The sequence below is a fragment of the Rhinolophus ferrumequinum genome, chromosome 4, assembly GCF_004115265.2.
Source record: "Rhinolophus ferrumequinum isolate MPI-CBG mRhiFer1 chromosome 4, mRhiFer1_v1.p, whole genome shotgun sequence".
NCBI classification, from domain to species: Eukaryota; Metazoa; Chordata; class Mammalia; order Chiroptera; family Rhinolophidae; genus Rhinolophus; species Rhinolophus ferrumequinum.
In genome coordinates this window covers 69,232,130-69,259,644 of record NC_046287.1, presented here as the reverse complement: position 1 = coordinate 69,259,644, position 27,515 = coordinate 69,232,130, and the positions used below count along the sequence as shown (strand labels likewise).

Below are 27,515 nucleotides of genomic sequence, written 5' to 3'. Positions count from 1 at the left end.
TGTAAGACTATGGAAAATTGAGGTGGGAAGGGGCACAGCAGAATTTACTGTTGACTTTTGGACAGATATCTCTCACCCGCCCGTTTATTCTTCATCCTTGACTCCCCTCAGTAGCCAAGGCTCCTTTCAAATAAAGAAAACAAGCTAAACACTTAAGTGCAGCTGCTATGACTTTTACATGCGTGGATAGGGACGCAGTAAACACAAATTGAACGGGACTAAATGGATACCATGGAAGAGCACTGAGTCATGTGAGTTGTGCTTCATTGGCAGAGATAACCGGTGACGTTTTATCTTGGAGTGTAGGAGAAGTGTAGCCTTTTGAATTCACAGCCCTCCCCATCCCTGCAGCAAACAGAGGGAACATTCTGCAGTTTTCCTGGGGGCAAATTGATGGTACCTAAGAAACTGTACAGTAGGTTCTCACAGGGAAGAAAGAGGACACTAAAATGAAAAGAGGATCACCTGCTGTTGGCATCAGAAAACACCTACGTGTTTCAAAGGGTGTCCTTAAACCGACCGGGGTGAAACTATCTGGTTAACTCGATAATGATGCTTGTAGGTAGAGAGAGGGAAGGTAGAACTGTAAGGGTGAAACTCAGGGAATCAATAACGTAACTGGACTTAGCTATAGTTTGCAGTTTCATCCGCCATGATAGTCAGCTTTTTTCTCTTTGTTTCTCCCCTCACTGATTGATTTAAGAACTCTGTTTTGTTCCCTTTCTCGAGACTACACATATCTCATTAATCCATTTAATCAGCAGAACCCTAACCTGAAAAGAGCAATTTCTTATTCCTCAGCCACCGGGACGCTGGAATCCATTTTGCAACTCCCTTGCAGTTTTTACTGGTGATGCATAAAGCCTGGCTGAGGCGGCCAAGTCCAGAGATAACATTATCTTAAAACAGACCAGGCCCTGGGAAGCTACTTCAGCCCTCAGATCTGCCTGACCAACTCCCCCTTTCCTTTGTTCTGCTTCTTCTTGTGTACCCAGAAAACCTTCTGCCCATTCTAGGAACGGGGAGGTGGACTTTGGACAGGAGTCCGCCATCCTCTCAGCGTGCTGGCATTCTATAAACCTGCTTTTCTTTCCACCAGCCTTGTCTCTCGATTCTTAACTTTTTCATGTGGCAGGCAGGTGGACCTTAGCACGGTAACAGAATTAGATTACTGTCCTCCTTGCTGCCTGCTAAGCTATCATTGCCCCATTTCACGTCTATTCATGGGCAAGTAAGGTCCCTGGCACCTCTACCTTTTTCAGTCAGCCACAAGAAAAGATGTCCTTAGTATTGATTTCTAGGGCTAATATCCCTTCTCGGTAAGACTACACATCAAGTGGTCTCACCATCTTTAAAGACTGAACTGAGGCTTCTCTTTAAACAGCTCATTTGCTCAGCAATGCATCAGTTTTACATTTAGCTCACTTTCAACTGTATATTCAGGACTTAGAATTGGCTTCTTTTTTAAAACTCTAGTTCTTGAGTAGCTAAGCTCCCACACTGTCTTAGTCTGTTTAGGCTGTGTTATAACAAAATACCACAGACTGGGTACCTTATAAACAACGCACATTTATGTCTCACAGTTCTGAAGGCTAGGTTGGATCTCCAAGATCCAGTGTCTGCATAGTCGAATTCTGGTGACAGCCCTCTTCCTGCTTCATAGCCAGTGCCTACTTCTTGTGTTCTCACAGCATAGAAGGGGCGAGGGAGCTCTGAGGGGTCTCTTTTATAAGAACACTAATTCCGTGAGAACCCCACCCTCACAACTTAGCACCTCCCTAAGACCTTAGCCCCTAACACCATCACCCTGGTGGGAAAGGGGTTAAGATTTCAACATATGAATTGTGGGAGGGGGAACACAAACATTTATATCACAGCATATGCTGTCGTCTCAGAGACTTTATTTCTTCTCTTGTACTATAATCTCTCCAGGGACTGGATTTTTCTGTTGTCGACTTCATTTTCTCCTTACTTGCAGCACCCCTTACCTTGTCAATGCCAACTTCCCACCTGCTTGGGCTTTTTATGACTGTCTGACCCACTCTTAATTTGCCAGGTACCATGGGCTTTGACTTTGAATATTGCCTGGTATTCTCTTGAGGACTAAGTATTAGTTTTAAGGGTTCCCTTTAAGCTCACATTTCTGGGTACATTTGATCCTAAAATAGCTGATCCTTGACCTTACTTGCTGGTTCAGAAACCTTGCTTTCTTTTGACCCTGTGGCTCTAATTGGGTACTTAGTCTCTTTTTTTTTTTTTTTTGCATTTTGGCTCATGTTACGGCCATCTAAATGTGCTGGTTCAAGAAGACTAAATCTGACAGCTGAACAGACATTTAAAACTTTGTTAATTAGGGTTTTCTTTAGAACTGTATTGTCAATTGAGTCATGCTTTTCTTCCTTCTCTAACATTAATATTACTTCTCATGAATTTACTTGAATACTTTTGTTTATGTTTGATTTTCGTAAGTCTTACATTTTTAAGCAATTAATATTTTTATGTAATGACACTGATAGGTAAGGCCGGAGACCTTCCCTGAAGTAATACATTATTAGCTCACAACTGAGCTCTATATCGAATTCCGATTCCTTAATTTGCTCACGGCCTATCATAAGAACCCAGGATTTGAACCGAGTCATACCAGGGTCAATCCATTCCGGTGTTCAGCTAAGAAGAGTTACCTCAAGCAGCATGCTATGGGAATATGCAACTGTCCTACCTAACAAGCTTTAAAAGCAACGGTACCCCTGAGTGCTAGGAGCCATTATGACCCAATTCGTCATAACCTTGTCCATGCCTTTTATGATTCCAGTTGTGTTTCCTAAGAGAACCGCTTCTTCTGTACACATCATTCACTTTTTTTGGCTGTATCACATAGAGAGATAGGTACAGATAATGATGGAGTGAGAGACAATTTTATTATTCATGCTAATAAAATGTTATAAAGGTATGGGTTGATCTAGAAAAGCAGACATAGATATAATTGAGAAATATTTTTATATGTTTGGTACCTTCAGTGGAAAGAATATAGGCTTCAAAGTCAGACAATCTAGCTTTAAATTCCAGCACTGTCTTTTACCGTCTTCATGACCTCTCGGAACCTGTTTCTTCATATGTTAAAGAATATTAATGTTTATCTAGAAAGTCTGTTGTTAGAATTAAAATGCTAATAAATGTACTCAGGACTTAGTAGGTACTCAACACGTGGATTAGGAGCGCTGACTCCTCACCCAGTCAAAAATTTGTGTAGAACTTTTGGATCCCCAAAAACTTAAATACTAATAGCCTATTGTTGCCTGAAGCCTTACCGGTAACATAAACATTTGATTAACACATATTTTCCATGTTATATGTATTACAAATTGTAGTCTTAAAATGAAGTAAGATAGAGCAAAGTCAGTGCAACTGAGGAACTGAATTTTTAATTTAAAATTTTAAATATAAATAACCACATGTAGCTAGTGGCTACTGTATTAGACAACACAGGTCTATACCATGTAGCTCTGCTATACGAGGTCAGACAATTAAGTTCCCGAACTCATCCTAGAAAAAGTGCTACATACCTCATTGAAGAATATCAATATGTCAATAAATACTATATTTCAATAAATACTTTAGTTGTATTTTCTCCTCCTTAACATTCAGGACATCAAGGATAATAACAATGAGAGCTCTGATGGCCATTCCAGAAAAAGAGTTCCAAAATTGCACTGAAGGGTGGACTAGGCGCTGGCATTGGTGCATTGCTTCCCAAGGGGAGTACTTGGAAGGTGACCGTAGTGATATTCAGCAATGAGGTATGTGGCATTTTTTCTAGGACGAGTTCGCGAACTGAACTGCCAGACCTTCGTGTACATATATCACACTGCTTCAGATAGTGCTGAACACAGAGCAGTCGCTCAATAATTAACTGTAGACCCAGGGAATCAATGAGCTGTTTCCTTAGCTCTGTCTGCAGAACAACAGTACTGAACTCCAAACAAAATTTCAGGAGGAAAATTTGCGATAGGCAGTACACCCCATACTCTTTCAAAACCATGGTATTTGGGTGGCCCCCTCTTTTCTTGTGTCAACAGCTGGTTCTATTCTGGCTGCACTGGTTGGCTAGAGGAAAACATGAAAAACAGGGATCAAATTTTTAGACAGATATGACATTATATTCAAGTTGGAAAGTTTTTTACATTAATTCTGCATGTACTATGTGCCACATAATGCTAATGAGGCCCATGTAACAGTGAGTATGAAGTGGTTAAATAATAAAACCTTGAAGTTCTGCTGCCAGGGAGAGCACTTAATGATGTTTGACCTTCATTGTCCAACATCAGTACAAGCATCATGTCTGCTCAGATGAGATCAGGAAATTACTCTTCCTGTTTGAAATTCTAAGTTTTTAATGTTTTCATTGCCAGAATAAGGCAGAATACAGAAGTTTGAATCAGAGGGAGAAATGAAAGTTCACAAAATAAAGAGAGGAGACATTCCCCTTATGTGGCAGGCATTTCCCAGAGATCCTTTGAGGAAAACAACCCTTTTAATAGCTGGTGAAGACTATCTAACACCAGCATTTGGAACATTTCTAATACAAGAGGCTATTTTCTACCTTTAATTATATGAGAGTGACAACCTCAGTACAAAGCACCCCGGGATTAGAATCACACAGAAGATATATAAAAAGAACAACTGAACCTGGAGGCTCAATGTAAGATAAGAATTCTGACCAGACTAGAACAGAAATCATTCTGTTCACATCTAGGAAGGAAGTCAACAAGTCAAGATTTGTTGGGAAAAAAGGCAGACATTGGTATTAGAATTCTCACTGTATATTAAAAATTGTTCAATTAAATTATTAATTATATTCTATAATTAAATGTATATAGTTCATGAGGTATAGTATTAATTAGTCTTTTTCAACTAATTATTTTTTTAATCCTAGTTGAAATTCATCTATTCACAGATAGATAAATAGATCTCATATTCATCCCTCCTATTTATAAGTAGCTGTTTAAATTAGCTGGACTCAGTTGGTACTTGAATTTGAGATTGTGTGCCCTAAGTTACACTGTGAGAAAAAGGACATTCTACCCAAACATACCTTAACAGGGCTTGTTTCTGCTTAGCCAGCTAACACAACGAGTCAGGGGTTAGGGGCTACAAAGTTCTGACACAATATTTCCAGAAGTCAGCAGTCTAGAAAAGATAGAAAGACACACACACACACACACACACACGCACACACACACAATGTATTCCTGTTTGCCATAAGGGAAGTAGCTATTATTCTAAAGCAAATCTGTTTTGCGGAAAGCCAGTTTGTCAAGCAGCTAAGCGTTAAAAGCCATTTCAGCAAAAATCAATTCACTGTGATCAACTGTGACATCACAGAGGGTTTTTTATTTTTTTAATTTTAGCTTCTCCTCAGTGTCACAGCAGTCGTCTCACCATGAATTTCTAAGTCCAGCTCAGCTGAATGTGAATCTCAAGTGTGTTTCCAATTTCGGATGCTAGAATACTTCTCTAATGTGTACTGGGAGACAGTGAGTTTTACTTCAGTGCAACTTACTCTCTTCTCTGTGTTTGAGGGCTTATGGCCTATCCCAGTTCTTTCCCATCCATTTGTTTCTGCAACCTAGAGAAAAACACCAAAAAACCTGGTTTAAGATATTTGTCTCTAAGCATTCATTTGGACAATGGGTTAGGTGATCACGTAATTAATTGGCTTTCAGCAACTGGGTCATCCAGTGAAGTTGCTACTAGTTAAATGGTCATTTAAGGAACTGAATAGAGTCAGCTTCTTTCTTATATTGAAGGTGATGTATGCATGGGAGCCACCATCAAGAATAATTTAGACAATCCATGACATACTCTGACCTGCACATTGATTTTCTCATACTGCTTATATTAGTCTATCCTAATTTTTGGTCATTCTCATATTAACTTTATTATTTTTTGCAATATCCTCATAGTAACTGCTATTGTTTATTTAATATTTTTATTTAAACTGACTCACTTTTTAATTCAATTTGTTTATTTTAAAGGACTTTCATAGCATCATACAGAGCAAAAATATCTGTAAATTTGCTAATTTGACATTCCAGGGTTTTTGAATTTTTTTAAGTATACGTAATATTTTTTTAAGTACACATACAAAAAAATACATGACTGTGGATAAGAAAATATTCATTTCTGAACGACCTAAACTTACCTCACCATCATTATAGATAAGTCATGGGGTATAGGGCCGGCCACCCCAAAATATGTCACCTTGCATATTGATTATCTTGAATTAAAGTTACTTGAAAAGCAACCAATGCAAACGGACACTCTGACCCTCCTCCATTTCTCCTGAAAGCAGGAAATAAATCTCTCATATGAAAGGTATCTTCCGTGTACCAGAAGGTAGAGAGACATCCTCATTGCAAGAGAGATATTTAGGGCTGAGAAGGCTGTGTAAACAAACACGGCTTAGATTCTTCACTAACGAAGTACCAAAGCCTAAATTTCCTTGTCTTGTCAATTCCTCACAAATGTATTGATTGTTTCTTTGTCTAAAAAGTATAAAAGCTGCCTGCTTTGGCCACTTCTTAGGTCCCATATGGATGAGACCTAAGTATATACAAAATCAAAATTTGTGTTTTCTCTTGTTAACCTGTCTAGTGTGACTTTAATTCTTAAACCAGCCAGAAGAACCTCAAAGGATAGAAGGAAAATTTCTTTCCTCCCTGACGTATGGATACTTACTTTGGGAAAACACCTTCCATAAAGAACTAAAGAACATGATAACATAAATCCTGCTTAGCAGATGCCTACACCACAGCAATATTTCACTGGACCAGTGGTTCTCAACCACAGCTGCCCCCAGGTTCCGCCCCAGGCCAAGTGCGTAAGTATTCCCAAGGGGAGTGGGATCCAAGAATGATATTTTATAAAAGCTTCTGGCTGATTCTGAGTGCAGTCAGGGTTGAGAACCTTTGCACTGAACCATATTCCCCTCATCAATCCCCAGAGGGCAGGAACTAAGAGGAGTTTGTTCAATGCCACATCCCCTGCCACTAGAACAATAGCTGCCCTGAGGCAATCTTGAGTTAATTAATATTCTAAAAGGAGTGGCAGAAAGTCGCTAGTACCTCCGAGGGAAGCAAAAAGATCACTTATAATTCTTCTGCATTAAAGTGCAGTAAACCAGTAAGACCAAGAGTAAGAGGACTAGCTAAAAAGACTGTGCTAAGAATCGGGAGAGTAGGAATGTCCTTGAATTATATCTTCTGCTTTTTTTCCCAAGTTTCCTCTTTGCTACTTTTTGCTCTTGTGGTCCAAACAGTATCTCTGAGACCTAATTTATCTCTGTTTCTGATTTCCTCTTTGTCCTTGAGTAGAATCACTCAACTCTTAGCTGCCCCACTCTTCCTCACTCTTAAAATAGGGAAAAATAAAATTCCTGAGCCAGTTAACTGGACTGCTAGCCTCCTGGGCTGGAGGTCTGTCCTACAGAATCCCCGATGAATAACAATAGCTTGTTGTAAAACTGTCTTCAGTTATTGTATATGTTTCTACGAAAGATTAAAGAAGTAGCATTAATCATTCAAACCTTTCTCTCCCTTTCCCCTTCCCCGCCCAGGCTAAGCATACTTGAACAAACACAATATGAGCTTTCACTGTGTTGGCAAGAATGTTTATAAATGTGTGAGTGTGTGTGTGTGTGTGTGTGTGTGTGTGTTTACCCAAGTGATTTAAAAATAACCTAAGTGAACTAAGTAAAGTGAGTGTATGCCATGCTTACCAGGAATATTAGGAAGCAAAGGCCCTTCAACGTCTGAATTAGCACTGGCGCTGTTTCAGGAAAGAACTGGCTCACATTTCTTGCATAAGACTTATGTAAGAGATTAGATGTGGTGCCTGAACTATTCCAGTTACCTACGGCAGAAAGCAAAAAGAAAAGTATGATACATTGTTGTTACTTGCTAGTGCTCTCAATTGCAATAGATTCTTTGCTTATAGAAGTAAACCATCTATAAGTCTTAAAAAAAAAAAAACCCTTAGTTTTTCTAGTCTTTGTCACACAAGCATATGTAGAAGTAAACCAGAAGGAAAAAAAAAGCTTACAGGAAGTAAGTAATTTATAAAAGGGATAAATATGTAAATTGGTTTATATATAAACAATAATAAGAATAGAAGTTTTATTATGATTAAACTTAAAACTCCAAGGTCACATTGCACACATAACTATTATATATCTTCGAAAGAATAATTATGTTTTCCCACATCTCAGAAATTAGCTCTTCAAAATTTAGAGCTCACTATTCATTGTCATAATCATTCTGTTCTGAAAAGGACTTAGATCAAACCTGATTTCCAGATACTTTGACCAGAACAACAATGAAGGTCAGACATCACTCAGATTGCCTTCTCTCTGCTATAAGGTTCTGCTTGGTTCTCATTTATAGCGTGTATTTTTTTTTCTCAAGGAGCTGTGTGGTATAGAGAAAAAAACTTGATTTTGTGTACAAATAGAAGTATCATCTCTTATTTGCTGTATGACCCAAGACAATTGCTTAATAACTCTGAGCTTCTTTCCTCAACTGCAAAATTAAAATAATATTATCCACCTCTTATGGTTGTTGTGAGGATTTAGATTGAAATAACCAACATATGTTGACTGCTTAAGTGATATTGTGACTCATATTAAGAAGTATGTGCCGTGTTTCCCCGAAAATAAGACCTAGCTGGACCATCAGCTTTAATGTGTCTTTTGGAGCAAACATTAATACATACAAGACCTGGTTATATTATATTACATTATATTATATTATATTATATTATATTATATTATATTATATTGAATGTGATCTTATATTAAAATAAGACCGAGTATTACATTATATATTAAAGCATATTATTTTATATTATATTATATTATATTATATTACATTATACTTGGTCGTATATTAAGATAATTCTATGTCTTATACTAATTTTTGCTCCAAAAGACACATTAGAGCTGATGGTCTGGCTAGGTCTTATTTTCGGCGACACATGGTACTGGTCTTCTGTCCTTGTTCCTGGCACAGAGTGGCTAAAATCCTTGGAATTTTCTAAGTGAAAAGAATGGAAAAAGTGCCTTTTGTTATTCAAAGCAAGCTGCTGTCAATGGCACTGGAGTTTCTGTTAATGAGGTGACTTTTGGAAAGCCCCTAAGGATGGGTGCTGGTTACCAGGGGAACCAACCAAGTGATTACAGGGTTGGAACTTTCACCCTAACCCCAGACCTCCTGGGAGGGGAGAGGAGGCTAGAGACTGAATCAATCAAGGATAGCGAATGATTTACTTGCCTGTCTTACATCATGAAGGCTCCAACACACCCAGAGGACTGGGTTCAGACAGCTTCCAGGTTGGTGAGCAAGGGGAAGTGCTGGGGGTGAGTGTGTGCCCCTAGAGGGCATGGAGGCTCTGCACCACTTCCCAACTACCTTGCCCTGTGCATGTCCTCCATGTGACTGTTCTTGAATTACACCTTTTAATAATAAAGGGATGGTCTAGTAAGTAAACTGTGTTTCCTGAGTTCGTGAGCCATTCAGACAAACTAATCAAAACCAAAGACAGGGTCCCGGGGACCTCTGATGTATAGCCAGTTAGTCAGAAGCTCAGGTGACAACTTTACAGTTGGTGTCTGAGGAGGGCAGAGAGGGGCGACAGTCCTGTGGAACTGAGTCTTTAACCTGTAGGGTCTGATGCTAACTTCAGGTAGATGGTGTCAGAACTAAATTGTTAGGACACCCAGCTAACGTGGCAGAATTACTTAGTGTGGGAAACCCCTCCCTCACAGTTGGTGACCAGAGTATAAGGTAGAAATATACAGCAGAGGAGAAACACGAGTATTTTCCTGGACAGCTAACTATATAACTGACATGTTCTCAGCACTTTATCAGAAAAAAATGATTTGTTTAATCCTCATAGCAATGCTATGAAGTCGATATTATTGTTATCCCTCCTTTCTTAATGAGGAAACAGAGGCCCAAGTCACCCAGATCGTAAGTGGGGTACCAGGATTGTGTCAGATTGGGTGACTCTAGAACCTGCAAGTGTGAGAGATAATAAATATATTAGCACTTAGCAAACTACAGGGTCATATTCAGTTCTCCTGAATGGTCATTATACTTACCTCTCTCCTCTTTCCAGAGAAGACATTTTTCCAATGAGGTCATTTGTGTTCTGTGAGTCTCTAGTGTCCCTACTAAACCAGGCTATGGCTTAGATGGCATTTACCACTTGTGTTGAGCTGCATTTCTGAGCACTCCTAGCAGGGCCCAGGCACTGAGAATCACCACTGGCCTCACCTCATCCCTGAGCTAGGCTTCATTTGGAGAGATGGCCGTGCTAGTGAAGGGTGGTCCATATACTATATTTTGAAAAGCTTAGGGTAGAAGAAATTGAAAGCAGATTTAGCAATCTATTAAAAACTGGAATAATTGAAACACGTCTGAAATATCTGCATAGAGAAAACTCAGGCTTTATGGTAGTTATCAGAGAATAGAAAGTCTGCACATGTGTTTGGCTTATGTGAATTAAGACATTAAGTCATGGTTGTTTTAAGATGAGGCATAGTCAGAGTCATAAAATGTCTTTAGAAGTGTTGCATAATGAGATAGATAACGTGAGTAAAACTAACCACAGTGCCATACATAGAGCAGCTATGAGGTAATTTGCAGTTGTTTTCTTACATTCTGTCATACAGGGTATAAATTTTGGGGAACGTAATGATTGGAATGAGAAATGTGCCTTTCCAAAGTATTCCTAGATCAGAGGGTAGTTTAAAGTAAACTGCAGTGATTTAAGTGTCTCAGTCAAAATCAAAAGCTGCTCAGCTCACCTGAAATGTGTTTGAGGGTTCCCAAGGTAGCTGGCCCAGCCTCCTGTCGTTCTCAAGGCACTGGCTGCCCTGCTATCTCTTCCAGTGAGAACCATGATTTCAGGGCTCCCATTGTTTCATGAATCAGTTATTTTGGTGAAACTGACTCACTTGGTCCTTATAATTAGTTAGCATGGATATGTCCCATCTATATAGAAATTTGCCCAAATATAGTGAACCATGCACAATTCAAAACTACTATAATCAAAACTAGTATAGCTCTGCTTGTGGATTAGGGAAATAAATGTTACTCAACCCCCTTGGGAAGTAGTTCTACCACCTTTAGTTTTTTAGATCTGAGTGACTGGAAAGTGACATCGAATCATGGATTCACTGTTCAGTCTGGGCATATGAAGTATTTGTACATTTGTTTGAATATTAACTGTCTTTCAAAATGCCCACGCACATCAATCGGCAATGTGTGACCCAACTTAACTGGGTCGAACAAAACGGTGTTTTATCCAAATAGACGGAAAGCCGAAGATGTGTGTTCGAGTGTGTGTGGTAGAACCCCCACGCCCCCCGTGTGTTCTTCTTGGTGTCCAATAGGCCACAAGTATAGCAGGAGGGATTGCAGCAATGTCAACCAGTGTATTAAAATATTAGGGAAGCTTCCTTTCCAGCATGTTTTTAGATGAAACAGAAATAGATTCTCCTGTAAATCTTCTCATGCACAACCACAGCGGTGCGTACCTCACTTTGGACACACTCCCTTAAGTCATAATTAAACAGTTGTAGAAAGCTGAAACTCAAGCTCCTCCAAACCCATTACTTTAAGGATTGATGTGTATAAAGCAGACGTCCTTGAAAGTCTTTCACAGAGTTGTTTGTTCTGCCTCCCCAACAAACTCTCCCTGGAAGTTACAATTGAACGCAAAATGGTTTTTCAGTGACTGCGCTCCGCCTACATCATTTGGTAGTTTTGCTGCACAAGATTGCAGAGCTGGCTTATTCCAGCTGAGAGTTTGCGGCGCGCCCATGATGGATGGGCATATAATAGCCATGCATTTCAGTTTGCTAAATGCTGTCACAGAAGTGGACCTCAGTCTCCAGGGACCAGAGGGATGTGTGGCCACAGAAACAGTGCTGTGGTGGGTTAGATCTGTTTTTATCCACAAGGATCGGTCATCTCATGTCATATGTAGATATATGATCTGATTAAGATATTTAAATATAATTAAAATCACTTTAAATATATTTTGCAATAAGAATAGAAACATTAAAAATCACTGTCACGTTTATGCAAAAATAATTTTATTTACTGTAAGAACTTTCTATTGTATGGCTTCAAAAACAGTGGGCATTTTCTTTGAAGATGAGCTGAGAGGATTTGTTGATCTGAGGACAGCACTTGAGTTATGCTGTTCTCTTTGACCCCTACTACCATGGAGATAGTTCATAGCTGAAGAGAAGACCAGAATGGTGATCCATGACTACAAGACACAATCGAATGTTAACTATTTCCTCAGATGTTTCTTGAGACAGGTATGTATAAACAAGGATAGAAAATAAGGAGAAATTCAATTATCCGAGTACAGCAACTCTAAAATGTCAAGTCTGATGTGCAACTGCATATTGAATTTCTGGTTTCAGAAATTCCTGATTCTCTACCTGTTGACAAGTGGTACCCACCTGGGCAACTTGAGAACAGAATCGCCTATGCCCTGAAACTGGAGGGCAACGAGTCTAGGGCTCACGCTGCCTGCGCCGCTCCGCCAATAGACCGACACAGGAGTTGGGCTACAGGATGAGTTTATTGTCAGAGCTCGGGGATCTGAGAAGGCCAGGTTAACACCTTCAAAAACGGCCTTAACATCCTCAGAGGCTTAGAGTATTTAAGGGGAAATCTTGGCATTCCTCCAGAGGCTACAGTGAAGGGTCCAGGTATCGGCATGGAGCCTTCCCTCTGGCGATGAGGTTCTCTAGTGGCCGCATCAGCAACCCACGAACAATGATGGGAGTAGCCTGGAAAGAAAACTAGACTATGGAGATTGTGATCCATAAGCCGAAGGGTATTAATCATAAGTTTCAGGGTAATTTTGTAAAATAGGGACCTGGGACTGGGACGCTCCGAACTCAAGCCACAGGGGGATGATCTATTGTAAGTAATTGGTCAAGGAAAAGTGAGCCCGGGGGCCTTTCCAGACCTCTGCCATGGGGGTGCCAGCCAGGCCCTGCTTCACCGTTGTTTCTTATTTCACGAATTCTTCAGCCTACCTGCCAAGCAAATCGTCTTGCAGCTCTTAGGAATTAAGCTCTGTAGTTAAATTCAGCAGACAGCAGAAAATCCCCTCCATTATGTGTATTTTGTGGTTGAGGAGGAAAGCAAAGTAATACATATACCACAGTCTTTTAATAGCTGAGGGAATGGATTATCTCCTGGTCAGAACTGAGTTTCTATAGTCAAACATGGACTGGCTCTGCTACTGGAAAAGCTCTTGTATGTTTGCAGGTTTTCAAACATACAAAGAAGTTGAAAGAATATTCCAGAGAAAATCACGTCGTAGGTTCAATATTGTTAACATTTTACTCTTTCTAGTATTTAGACACGAGCACACACACATTTTTTTTTTATTGCCAGCATGCATTAATGATCCTTGTATAACTGATTATTTCATTGGTGGTTGCTAAATGATTTGTAGTCTATCATTTCTTCAACGTATCGAGCTGACATTCTTCTGAAAAGAAAATATTTCTTTCACTCAACAACTGATGATGACTATCATTCCTCTCAGAAAGACTAGGTAAATGCTTATTTTTTTTCTCTAGAAAATGTAGATTAAGACATTGACATATCAGTAGCCTGTGATGGTAGTAATTCTTTTCTCCCTGCCTTCCTTTTTCTCCCTTCCTTTTCCTTCCTTCCTTCCTTCCTTCCTTCCTTCCTTCCTTCCTTCCTTCCTCCCTTCCTTCCTTCCTTCCTTCCTTCCTTCCTTCCTCTGTTAGGCACTGCCAGAGGAATGAGTCGCAGGAGACCAAAATTGGCCTATTAGAATTTATTTGGCATGTTTGAGCTGAGGGAGGTCAGGCTAGAAAAGACCATAACCTCCCCAAGCAAAAAGGGGTATGGAGTTTTATAGGAGGGGGTAACCAAGGTTGTTCCCCCTTCAATGCTTCAGGGGGTTTTCATTGCATTTTCTCTAGCAACAAAGGGTTTTTGGGGCATAACCAAGCCCTCCGGACTCCACACCCTGGCCCCCAGACCTCCATCCAGACTACCCAGGCCTGCCCAGGCCTGCTAATCACAAGCTCCTAGGAGGCAAAGTACAAAGTAAGACAGGATAAGATGGTTTCTACATTCCAGGTGGCTTCTCCAGGCCTAAGGCAAACACAAGCCAGCAGGTACAAGGTACAAAGCAAGACAAGATTGTTTTTAAGATAAGCAGGTTCCTGTTCCTGGCCTAAATATGGCCTGACACCTTCCTCCCTCACTCCCTCCCTTCCTTCTTTTTTACCTTCCTTCCTTCATTTTTTAGAGTATCATTGTGGACTCATGGATTCTTATTTATTCGTTGGGTTACAATTACAGTCCTTTTTTTCGAGCTTCAGGTAGTCCAAAATTTGGCCGTTGGATAGCCTTCAAAATGTGCCCTTTTTTATTTGGTTTGCTTTTTATTTTGAAATAATTTCAAGCTTACAGAAAAGTTGCAGGAATAATACAAAAAAAACTTCCTGATTTCATTACCCAGTCGTTAACATTTTATAGCATTCTCTCTCTTTGCTGTTTTGTTTTCCTGAGCCATTTGAGTAAATCATAGTCACGATGCCCCATTAACTATAAACACTTGAATATGCATTTCCCCGGAACAAGGCACTGTCTTACATAACCAAAGGACAGCCACCAAATCCGGAAGTCAACAATGATACAATATCACCACGATCCCGTAACTGCTTCAGTCACCTCCTCATCAGAAATGTAGTACCCAGCTGTTGATGGAAGAAGGCAGTTTAGAATATTATGACATGCAGCCTAAAAATAAAATATCTGTTTCCTATGTAGTGTTTGCAATTCTAGGAACTATCTCTAGAACTGAAACATTATTGCAATGAATACCCTCGGATTAAGGTCTGGGGGAGAAAGATAATTGAGAGAAATTAGCCATAAATCCAGTTCATTATTTTTGTCTTTCTCTGGCAAAATACGTTCTTTTTCCATATAAGAACATAAACAACTACAGAGTGTTACCCTTAAGAGCAAGAGTTAAAAAGAAGACCCCTAAGCATATGTAGGGCCTGGCTGACTTTAAAACTGCCTTTGCTGTACTTGTGGATTTTTAGAGTTGCAAACTTAGTTAGAACTTACATTAAAGTTTTCAGAGACTGTAGAGAAGCCCCAGGTGTTGGTCTGCACAGAGCTGAGCTGCGTTCCCAAGACACTGAAAGTCTGGGTGCTAGAGGTCTTGAGCTCAAAAAAGTCTTGAGCTCTCTGGGGTCTGTAAAAATATGAATATAGGGGCTTGCTTTTCTCTCCTTCACCTTCATGGCATTTTATTATTTTGTTTTCTCCCTCCCACATGCTGTTTTTTTAAAAAAAGGTTTGGTTTCTATTTAGTTTTTGGAAATTATATTTTTTAAAGACAAGACCCAGTCTGAACTATGAGATTGTTTAATTACTTATTAACATATTCTTGTGAAATTATTAAATTATTAAATTATACACACACACACAAGTTGTTATACTGTATGTGAAATATTATGGTGATTGCTTTCAATATTTCAAATTAAATTACTTCAAATTAAAAGATTCATCTCTGGATAAAATAGTTACATTCCATAGATCCTAGGGCTAGTCTCCTTAAAACCCCTGACATGATTTGTTATTTATATGGTTAGTGTAGAATAGACACCCACGCAGCACTTAATGTTTAGGGATTTGTGGGTTTTGTGGCCTTCTGTTTGTAATGGCTATAGTGGGATTGTACCTGAACCTTGGACTATGTTCTCTTCCTTCATACCTTCCTGTTCTTCACGTTCTTAACCAAAGATCATAAACATACTGCCATCGACCTTAATTCTTGACAGGCAAGGGGCAACTGCCTTGCTGGGTTCGTTTCACAGAATTCTCTCATCAGCAGTATGCATTCAAGTGAGTTAAACCTTCCACGAAGAATTAGGCCCTCAAACCTCCAGTGTCCTACACTCCCAGTCAGGACGGGAGAGGTGGGCTGTCTTTCGGTGGCTTGCTGTCTACAGTGCTTTGAATGTGAGTTTGATCTTAGCCCTCTCCTTCTGGTCCACAGGTCATTAAAATTTTATGGACTTTTCCCAATCTTAGGCCTGTGGTCAGTTCTTTTTTTTCTTTATCTGAGGTGTCAGATAAGCCAAATTATTTCTCCTTCTAGAAATACTTAAAAATATATTTTGAACACACACAGCACACAATAACTTTAATACAAAGTACAAATATTTTCTCAATATATGTTTATATACATACTCCTTAGCCATATAATTTATTTGCCCTCCAAGAGTGAGGAAGCCAGTTTAAACCTCTATTTAAAAAGCCCCGATCATTTTTTCCCCTGTAAATTCTATTCTTTATAGCAGATACAGGCCCTCTATGAAAACAGTCTATACAAACCCTAACCAATGAACTCCAGTCATTGCTAGAGTGAAGTGACAGCTCACATCTCATGAAATGTATTTGTTCTGATAACAGACCTTAATCACATCTGTGTACAACCCTTCCTTAAACTGAGAAGAGGGTGATATACAAGCAGTATGACCCATGTGACCACAAGGAAGAATAAGTCTTTCCCATATGCATGAATGTGACCCCGTCATGCTGCCTTGCACGTAGACCAGCTTGCACGTCTCCACTTCCGGACTAACCAATGATTATTTTTACTTATTTATGACAGTCTATCTCCAAGAAGAATTTGAGGCAGCTTGCAAAACTGATTAATAGACATTGGAAAAACAGACTTCAGGGCCAAAGTCTGGTTTAATCTGGAAGAAAGTTTCACCACACTAAGCATAACAGTTGATCAATGCCAGGAGTGAGCTAAAAATTGCACAGGAAGACTCATTAATGCTCATTATGTACTTTCTGTGCTCTGGAAATACGAATGCACTTCAAAAACGACATGATAGAGCAGGTTACATCAACCTAGACCACTTGCAATTATGGAAACATTGTTGAGAGCTTCAAAAATAAAAGACATCATGTAACAAAACATACAAAGCTTGTCTTTCAATGAGAGTGGCTCCTTATTTAAACAGAAATTTGGTCCAACTACAAACAAAATTTTCCTATGGGGAAAAAAAGTGAGATTTGCTGATTAGTGTTTTGCCAACCTGAATAATTACCATGCCAGGAAGAATTTTTTTTTTTCTTTTTTGAACATGTATACAAACAAGCAAAGTTTCCCCCAAATAAGACCTAGAAGTTTGGGATAATATTTTATTTCCCCATTTGGAATCTTTTGTTATAATCGCCTTGAGCTGTTTTGGATTTTTCAAAGGAGCATATTGTGAAATATATCCCAAATCTGAATATTCTAGTCCAGTGTCCATTATTTCTTGCTTGGAGTATTGCAGTAGCCTTTCAACTAGTCTCCCTTCTTCCACGCTCACTGAACCAAGGTCTCTTCTTTACAAGGCAGCTAGCATAACCTCCGGAGATCAAAATCACATGATGAAGTTCTCTCCCAGAACTCTTCCAAGGCTTCCCATCTTACTCAGTGATGTGATTTTGTTACGTCCCATGGTTTCCCCCTCTTTCCTGCCATTCTGATCACATCTCCCATTCCTTCCCTTTGCTCACTCAGTTTCTACTTCTTTAACTTCTCTACTATATCTCCACCATGCTGATCCCACTCCCACCTCAGGTTCTTTGGACTTCCAGTCTTGTTCTTGGGACATTCTTTCCCTAGTTATCCCTACAGTTTCTGCCTCAAAACCTTTGGGATTCTACTGAAAGGTCACTTTGCCAAAGAGAGCCTTCTAAAACCCTTGAAATTTTCTGAGTAATGGAGGTGATAGAAGTGTCTTCTGTTATTCATAACAAACCACTTTCAATTATACTTGAAGTTATGCTAATAAAGTGACTCTTGGTGACTCCTACAGAGCTTTAGGATAGGAGCTGTTTGCCAGAGGAACCAACTATGTGTATAGAGGGTTGGAACTTTCAGCCCCACTCCTGGTCATCAGGAAAGCAAAGAGGAGCTGGAGGTTGAGTTCAATGATTTACTCACGCACAATGGGACCTCCATAAACGACAGTGTTCAGCGAGCTTACAGGTTGGTAAATGCGTCAAGGTCCTGGGAGGGTGGCATGCCCGGGAGCACATGGAAGCTCCATGCATCTCCTTTCCACCGCCCATACCTTGCCATAGGAATCTCTTCCATCGTGCTCTTCTTGAGTTGTATCCTTTATAATTAGCTGGTAAATGTAAGTAAAGTCTTTCTCTGAGTTTTGTGAGTAGTTCTAACAAATTATTGAACTTAAAGAGAGGTTTTGGGAATCCCTGATTTATAGCTGGTTGGAGAGAAGTAGGTGGCAACCTGAGACTTGCAATTAGCATCTGAAATGGGGTCGTTTTGAGAGACTTGGAACTGGCAACTGAAGTAGGTAGTGGCCCTTAACCCTTGGAGTCTAACACTAATTCCGGGTAGTTAGGGTCAAAATTGAACTAAATTGTAGTGCATCCAGCTTGTGTCCAGAGAGTTGAAGAGCTCGTTGTTGGTGTGGAAAATACCCACACATTTGGTGTCAGAAGTATGAGAAAAACATTCCAAAAGATAAGAGGCCAGGGCGGTATGTAATTAAGGGTCAAATAACTAGTCTAAGAACCAGTGATTTTCAAAGTGTATCCTGCAGAATCTCTGGAGAGGTGCCTTAGGGGCTGCTGCCTAAGGGACAGGATTTAGGGCCATGGGGAGGTCAACAAGTAAGGTTCTAGGTCCACCACCATCACCCTTTAATCTCAATCAGGACACTTTACTTTCATATATTTTCTTTTATTGGTATCTTGCATGCTTTGTTTAAAGAACAAAGTAATGATTCAATCTGTTCTGTGAAATTATTTTGATGTTTGAACTGATTGAACTTGGAAGAATGGTTTCCAAAATACGATTTTTCATGTTGGCACAGTTAATATAAAGCTATTCAATCAGAAGATTCTTAATGTCAGCGTCAACTACTGTTGTGATTATCAAAAGGTAAAACTGTACCCGCGCTCTGAGGACACTCGATCATCTAGTCTCTGGGACAGTGGTTCTCAGATGTTAGCTTTCATCAGAATCACCTGAAGAGCTTGTTGAAACAAGATTCTGATTCAGTAGGTCTGGGTGGGGCTCTCTACTCTAGGCAGGGGGACTTGACAGCAGTGTAAATAAAAGTGGTTTAAAACCACTTTTCATTACAAAAGAATCCGCAAGAATCAGAGTTGTTGTTGTTATTTTTTAAACCTTCAAGTTTCATCTGCTCCACCTGGGGATTTCTCCTGCTGAGCCTTATTTTAGTTACAGTATTAAAATGAAAATACAGCTGTCTGATAAGCATCAATAATTAAAAGTCTATCTTGAGTTTATAGATCTTAGATTATTGCCAATTCCTGTAAAGAATCGAAAGACCACAGAAGCTGCAAGTGTTCTGTTTTAGATGCTCTTCTCTGCAAGAATATAAAAAGTAAAACAATGCCATCCTATGAAATAGCACCTACCATTTCCATTACTCCTGATCTCTTATGCTGCTTTAATTTTCCTCATGACATTATTACCAAATGATATCACGTATACTTATATTTATTATCTTTCTCTCCCTCTTTCTAAAGTGCAAGCGACGAAGGGACTTTGTTTTGCTTTGATACTGCTGTACCTCCAGTGTCAAGAAAGTGGCTGGCATTAGAACATATTCTATAAATAGTTCTTAAATAATGAATGATTAATTGTGGCATTGCTGTAACATTGTTTGTCCTATAAAATATTGATGAAGGCATTATTTTTTAAAAATATAGCATTTATGGTTTATTTTCCTGAGTATAAAATAAGTTCATATTAGAACTGAAAAAATTCAGGGAAGCACAAAGAAGAAAGTTAAGATCATTATCCATTTTCACTATCCATTTTCATCTAGTTTCCAGTGTTTGGTGTTCCTCCCCACCTTCTTTGTTTTGCTTAGCTCAATGTTATAAAAACACCACCTGGAGTGGCCGGTTAGCTCTGTTGGTTAGAGGGTGGTGCTGGTAGCATCGGGGTTGCCGGTTCGATCCCCACATGGGCCACTGTGAGCTGCGCCCTCCTTAAAAAAAAAACAAACCCACCGCCCTGACAATGGTCCTCAACGTGTTTGAGATGATCACTAAGGCCTATGAGACTTCATATAAGAAACCTCAAGAAACTATAGATGTTTGCCCTGCGAGAAACATGACGGTAAATCCTTCCTCTATTCTGGCACTCGTGTTGCTCAAATATGGCCTAAGCCTCCTAAGAAAAATGAAAACCACTTTCCCTCCAATGTGGGAGACGACACACGGGAATGGGCCTTCTTGACAATGGAGGACCAACGATGCTTTTAATAACTGATCACTGCCGCTTTCAAGGAAAGAGCTTGATCAAAAGGGGGAAAATGTAAAAAATAATATAAACGGAGCCACTTTAAAACGGTGTCTGAGCTGCAGTCCCAGAGGAACTGCCTTGCACATTTTATGCCTCAAACCTCTGGAATGTTAAAACAGGGCAAAATAACCTTTGGACGGGGCCTAAAGTAACATTGTGTCCCAAAAACCTGTTTGCAAGGAAAAGCAAAAAGCATATATTATGACTACTTGACTGATGACTACAGGATTGAAAATTAAAGACGTTGTTTAGAATTAGTGTCACTCTGTTAGCTAATCTGCACCAATAAAAATGCTTTCCTTCTACTGATGTGATTGTTACCCTATCCTTTCTCATAAATACCCCTTGCCTTTGTCTCCTAATCAGAACACTATTGGGATTCTGCCCAAATCAACACTTTCCAAATAGCTACTCCTTTTGATCTGAAATAAAAGCCTCTCGCTTTAGCTTTCTCTTTTTAGGTTATCTATTTAAATTACCTTCAGCCTCTAAAATATAGTAAGATCTTTTACAAATGAATGCTCGTTTAGATGTTGAATTTCCTTCTAACGTCCCTCAGAGGAGTATGTGACTATTCGATTAGATAAACAGGTTGTTGGAAATATTTTACTCTAAGACAAGAAACTACCCAAGAGATGGCTTGTATCAGGAAGACGTCATTCAGGTTTGATTCCTATGAGATATTTCCACATGCACCAGATTGTTAATTGACTTGAAAGTCTTACTGTCAGACAACATTCTGGTGTGTGTGTGTGTGTGTGTGTGTTCACAATGTTCATAGTATTCTGCCAGGAGTTTTGAGGCGTGGAGAGGAAGAAGAAATATATGCACTCTGAAAAAAAAAACGAAAAAAAAAAACACTTTCAATGTAATAAAAAAGAGTCAAAGCAAATTAGAAACGAGACAGCAGATATGTACAAATAATTATATATTTATAGAGTGGATATAAATACTAACTAAAATAAGTGCTGACGTGATGCAGGAGATCGAAGGAATCTGGTCTCACCACGGTCAGGTTTAGTGTAAGATAGCATTTCCAAAACACAGTGATTCAATGTCAATATAAACACTTTTCTGAAGTAATACAATGAGCAAATCTGTATTATTTTACAAGTGAATCCTTCAGACCTAATAATGTTAAGCTTTATAAATGCTATTATAAGTCATTATATCTAAAATTTATAACAATGAATTTTTACAAAAGACCTTTAAGTAGGTGATTACGAATTCAGCCAGGTCATTTCCTTTTTTAAGCTTTGAAGAATGTTATAATATAATCCCTTAAATCAAAACCTAGTTAATAAATGGAAATTAAAGATAGGCTACAATCAACCCAAAAGAAGCAGTAAAAGGAGATGAAGCAACTACACATCTCCAGGAGGTGTGTTTTCAAGGTGAGCAGTTTCTCATTGCCAGATACCACCAGAAGGCGGCGCTGTCCCGAAGTGCTGAGCTCCGCAGGACTTCTCTATGCCCATCTATCAGCCTAACATTTGGCTGTGCCTGTTATGTAAATGTGCTTATGTAAGGAAAGGAGAGAGAAACACAACCAATGCAGTGACGACTGCTGATCAGTGCCCTTCAGAGCACGCATGCTTTGGATTCTGCTTTATCTACCATACGAAATACGACTTAGGTGACTTTGTGTGATAAGCTACAAGCTATTTGGAAAGTGGCATCGAAAGAGAATGTGGATATGCATTTATTTCATCTTCTCTACCTGGATTGTCATTTCCTATCACATGGATCCATCTGTATTCGGACGAGTCTCCAATGATATGTGCTTGTGGGACACCTAGTTGTTGTTTTCTTGTTTTTCCTAAAACAAAACTGTCTGTGTTTGTACGAAAGCCAAGACCTCTTTATGACCATTGCGCGTGAAGTTGATTGTCTTCGGTAGCTTCATTCTCTCCTCCCTTCTCTCCAAAATGCTCAGACACATCCTGGTTGCCATTAAGAACCTTGGCTCTTGGTTTGAATGTAGGCTCTACAACTTTGAGTAAGTTATTTAATGCATTTCCTCATTAGTAAAATGTGGGAAATAGTATCTATCTCAAAAAATTATTAAGTGGATTCAAGGAGACAATGTACTAGTGTGTGGCACCTAGTAGCTAATACATGGTAGCTAGTTTGATAATAGAAGACCCAGGCCGAAACAGCCACCCACCCACAGCACTGTCTTCCGTGGGCCGAAGGCCTCTTCCCTGGTGCTTGCTGGCCTCACCTGCCAGGTCATCCTTTACGTAACATAATCTTTACGCAGCCTACCTGGACCTTCACTGCCTGCCATCTGGCAGTAGGGGGAGGAAATCATTCCTGGGGAGACATTGTGAAGGGGTCCTGTGCCCGTTTGGCATGTGCAGTTGGGTGAGAACAGTGACTTGATAATACCTCTTCTCTCTTCCCTTTTCTCCCCCGACTCACATTTTTCATCTGGAGCCATAATGTCTGATGTCCTGTGTGAGCCCGGGAGCTTAGCTCTTATTTTTGGTCAAGTGAACAATAGGTGTTGATCACAGTCCTAACCCGCACATAAATAAATTTGTGGAGGCCCGGTTTCTTATATTTGCTTAGTTTGTTTCCTGAGAAATGATGACTCCTTCCTTCACCCAGTATTTTCTAATTTCAGGGCTTGCTCTGGCCATGATAATCTGCGGCCATCACAGACACCATGCAACTGACCAACCATTTATATTTTTACTGCTAGTCTTCACAAGGACAGGCTTTGAGTAAAAAAAAAAAGTGTCCAAGTAGATTGAGTTTTCTGGCTGTCTGGTTATTGGTGAAAAAATACTTGATTTCTAATGTGTTCTAAAATTGCACTCAAGCCTATTTTATTTAAACATATAGAAGTTCATTCTATTTTAATGATTCTATTTAGGTGGATAAAACATGTTTTAATCACCTGCTATTCATCCCGTTGATGAGGGAAGGATTCCTGCCCTAGAGTTATGGAGATGGCACACATGACACCCAGCATTGGACAGATGAAATTCCCAGCGGTTTCTTAGTGACATACACTCACAGCCCAGAGAAGGACACTGCATGCCACAGAGTTACCAAGGGGCTGTGGGTGGCAGACTTTGTAGTATCAAGAGACTGAGGTGGCATCTGGTTCCCTCAGAGGATTGATTGGCTGGCGGAGAACTGAAACTCACTACTCCACAATAAGTAGGAATTGCCATTGGTTTCCTTGATACGGAGTGTTTTTTGGCTAGGGACCTCATCCACAGGCGCAGAGTGGGGAAGGGAAATTGCCATTTGGACATTCAAGACCCTTGCAATTTTACCACAGGTCAAGGTGGCACATAATATTGGGCCTTAATTTTAGGCCTTATACCAGACATATCAACACTGTAAACCTCTCATTCTCTTGGTATATAAAACTAGAGCAAATGAATTTTCCAAAGGTGGCTATCATTTGCTAAAAGACGTTCTTTCCCTGCAATCTACACAAGGATGGGACAAGGTAATAGTGTGAGAAAGAAGCAATTATTTGGTGTCTTGAGGCAATAAGATTTTTTATTTCCTCTCCTGAAATATGTATGCTGTTCCACTCCTATAAGCTCGTTTCCCGTCATTGGTTAAGAGGGGAAGAAGGTTAACTTTATCTGTTTCCCAATTTAGATACCCTCTAAAAACAACAGAATGATTTGTAATTTTCTTATGTACTGCGTAGCCACTGTTTCACAATCTCTCTCCCACCCATTGTTTCTTACACATTTCATGGCATATTTATGTATATTTATATTAATATTTTGGCAACATTACAAAGTCTTGGAAAGTCAGTGCACGTCCCATACCTTGTTAGGTAATTATCAAAAGAATAAGAATAAAGAGGGCCATCATCTCTCTTCTCCAAATCATCCCCTCTCCCTTAGAAGAATGGTGATATAGCATTTTCCTATACCATGGCATACTAGGCAGCAGCTGAAAAAAATAAGGTAGATCTGTATGCAGCATTATAAAAAATATCTTCAAGAAATCACAAGGTTGAACTAGTAGAGCACCTAAAACAGTGTCTAGCAAAGTAAGCTCTTATTCCAATATTAATGAATGAATGTCTACAGTAGGTATGATTAAAACGAAACAGTACATAGTTCCAAAAAATGAGCACATTTACTTGAAAATCTGCAGGGCTTACTTGTTGACACTCAAGGTCAGTTCTTAAATCGGACCATATACCAATGTTCTGAGTGCAGATCTTGGCTCATCTTTATTAGAATCACTCAAGTGGGTCCCAATCTAAGAGATCCAGGTTCAGTTTGTCTAGAGCCAAGAATTGGCATTTCGGAAAGCATCCCAAGTGATTCTTAAGTCCACTTCACTTTGACAATCCCTAGGCTAAGTAATGAAATGTGTGCATTTTGGAGAAAAGGAAGGTGCCATACCTTGAATGTTTGTGTCCCCCTAAAATTCATATGTTGAAATCCCAACCCCCAAGGTGATGGTATTAGGAAGTGGGGCCTTTGGGCGGTCATTAGGTCACCAGGGTGGAGCCCTCATGAATTGGTCAGTGCCCTTAGACAAGAAGCCCCAAGGAGCTTGCTTGCCCCTTTTGCCATGTGAGGACACAAGAAGACAGTCATCGGTGAGGAAGAGGGCTCTCACCAGACTCTGGATCTGCCAGTGCCATGATCTTGGACTTCCCCGCCTCCAGAACTGTGAGAAATACATGTTTGTTGTTTATAAGCCACTGGTTTCTGGTAATTTTGTTATAGTAGCCCAAACAGAGTCAGACAGAAGCTAAGAGATGCCTCTTCTGTCCAGCACAGGCCCATTGAATCCCCGTGTCACTGCATGTGAAGGCAGGTATAGTCTTCCTTCACCTACCACAGACTCTTCTCACCGACACATGAATTTCGCGATCAAGGGAGATGTGCCTTAGAATTGTGCTTTATGGTTTCTTTTTATTCTTAGAATGTATTTTATTCATTTGTTTAATTATTTAGTTAAATCTATGGCAAGCTAAACTGGAAACCTCTAGGTCTCCATGTTTTAACCCCAGTTTTTATGGGCTTCAAAATTACTGTCTCCTTGGTCTCAGCTGTGGTTCCAGTCATCCCAGCCCTGCCGCACTCTGTGTACATGGTGGCCTCCTCTGACTGCTGCCTGCTCTCCTCCACTGGCTTGGATTCAATGTCCACCTCTCCACTGTGTGCAGTAAGGCAGGCGTTGAAGTTCATGACAAGCCATTTCTGCTTGAAGACTCTGAACTTGTCCTAGTTCGGCTCCTCCCAATTTGTGAGTTAACAGCCTCCTTCTGTGGTGGGGCTGAGGCTGGCATTTTCATGGGGGAGGAGTTACATCCTCTGTCCCCTGTGTTGCTGGGGCTTTCTCCTGTTCCTCCCCCCCAGTGGTGGCAGGCTACCGAGCAGAATGATGATGGTCTTAGGGTTCACTCGTCCTCTCCAGCCCTGTGGTGTTGGGAGTGACTTCTGTCCTTTGGTGTTGTCTCCCTCTGGGCTTCCGCTGCCTAGTTAGCTCCAAGGTCTTTTGCAAGCCCGGTGATGTTTTCCTGGGTGTCTTGGCCACATCGGGCACGCTCCTCCCAGCATGCAGCTGGCTGTGCCAGCATCATACTATCAGATACTGGGAGGCTGGTGAATACGAGGCTCAAGGTCACCATTTGCACCCGGTGTGTACATCGATCACTTCTCTTTTGCGGATCTGGATAAAGTCATTCTCAAAGACCGGTATGCACTTGGATACAACACTCTCACCCTGTACAGTTGTCGCTGTCGTTTCCCATGGAGGTATTAAACATTGTGCTACCTGCACGCTGCTATCCGATGGGTAATATGGTAACGTGCATTCGCCGCTCATGGCTGCCTTGGGACCAGACAGCTCTCGAAGGCTCCTCCACCCCTGCCTCACCGCACCTCACCTAGCAGACCGCCTGCCTCCCCAGGCCTCCCGGGCAGATGGCTGAGCCATGATCTGCACAGGGCTCCTTTTTGCTCCAGAGTACCAGGGCAGGGACTGCTAGCAAGTGTATGGGGGCGCTGATTACCCACTACTAAGCCCCTTCGTGCCAGCTGGAGACGAACCTAAGAGTTTGGATCCGAAATGGCATCCATCCGAAGGCACCAAGATGGGGTGGTGCGCTCGGGAGTGGCCTTCCCTGGCAGGACTCGCCATTTCACCGCCCTCCTCTTTTTCATCCCTCCATTTGAATGGTGATCCACAAGTGCCCACCTTTCTCCAGAGCCATCACCCACCTACATGACCCCGCGGGGCCGCCTTTCACCCTCTCCTGCCCCTTGGGACCTAGTGCATCCTTTCGCCCTTTGTCCTCATCCCTGGACAGCTGCCCCCTCAGGACAAGGATGCCATGCAACCCCGATTCTCCCAACTCCGTGACCCCACCTAGGCCCCAGACAGAAGCAAGCATGAGTATGTAGACACCGCCCCTCTGGGGGCAGGCCCACAGGGGGCTAATTACAAGATTAAAGATTTCAAATGTGGGCCCAGCGTACTTGGTTTTCCCCTCGAAAATTATCAAAAGGCAGGGATGTGTTCAGAAACTACAGCCTCTCTGGGCTGGAAGGGACTATGGAAAGTACATATTACAACGCCCTCATCGTCCAGAGCTGGAGAAACTTTGCCCATGGGCATACTGAATCCAGGTGGCTGCCCTCTGGGTTAGAGGGTTTTGGGCCTCAGTGCTTTTCCACACACACCATCTCAGCAGTTGCAAACTTTCCTTATACATATAAATGGCTCTATTTTTTTTTCCGATAGACACAAACAAGTTTATCCTACAAAATTCCAAATCATTCTTTGAAGCAAGTTGTTTATGTAAATGGATATAGATGAACGCTTATTAAACTCAGCTACTGCTGGCTACATTTGAGCTATCTAGTTCTATCTGGAGCCAGCTATACCTACTTGGTGTTTCTAGATTCTAGATTCTTCAGAGTGTTAGAAAAGAATTAAGAATGGTAAGGGTAGTGCCCCTTGAACACACTGGCTGTGTTCCCCACATAACAGAGAACAGTTTACTGATGAGTAGTAAACTGTACTTGGTTAGACAGTACTCATTGCGGGCAATT

At 40.6% G+C, this 27,515-nt stretch overlaps 1 pseudogene; it reads right to left on the bottom strand.

The window, feature by feature from the left end:
- LOC117021187 (hsc70-interacting protein-like) overlaps window positions 1–26,286 on the bottom strand; it is a 92,944-nt pseudogene extending 66,658 nt beyond the window's left edge.
- Window positions 26,287–27,515: the final 1,229 nt, after the last annotated feature.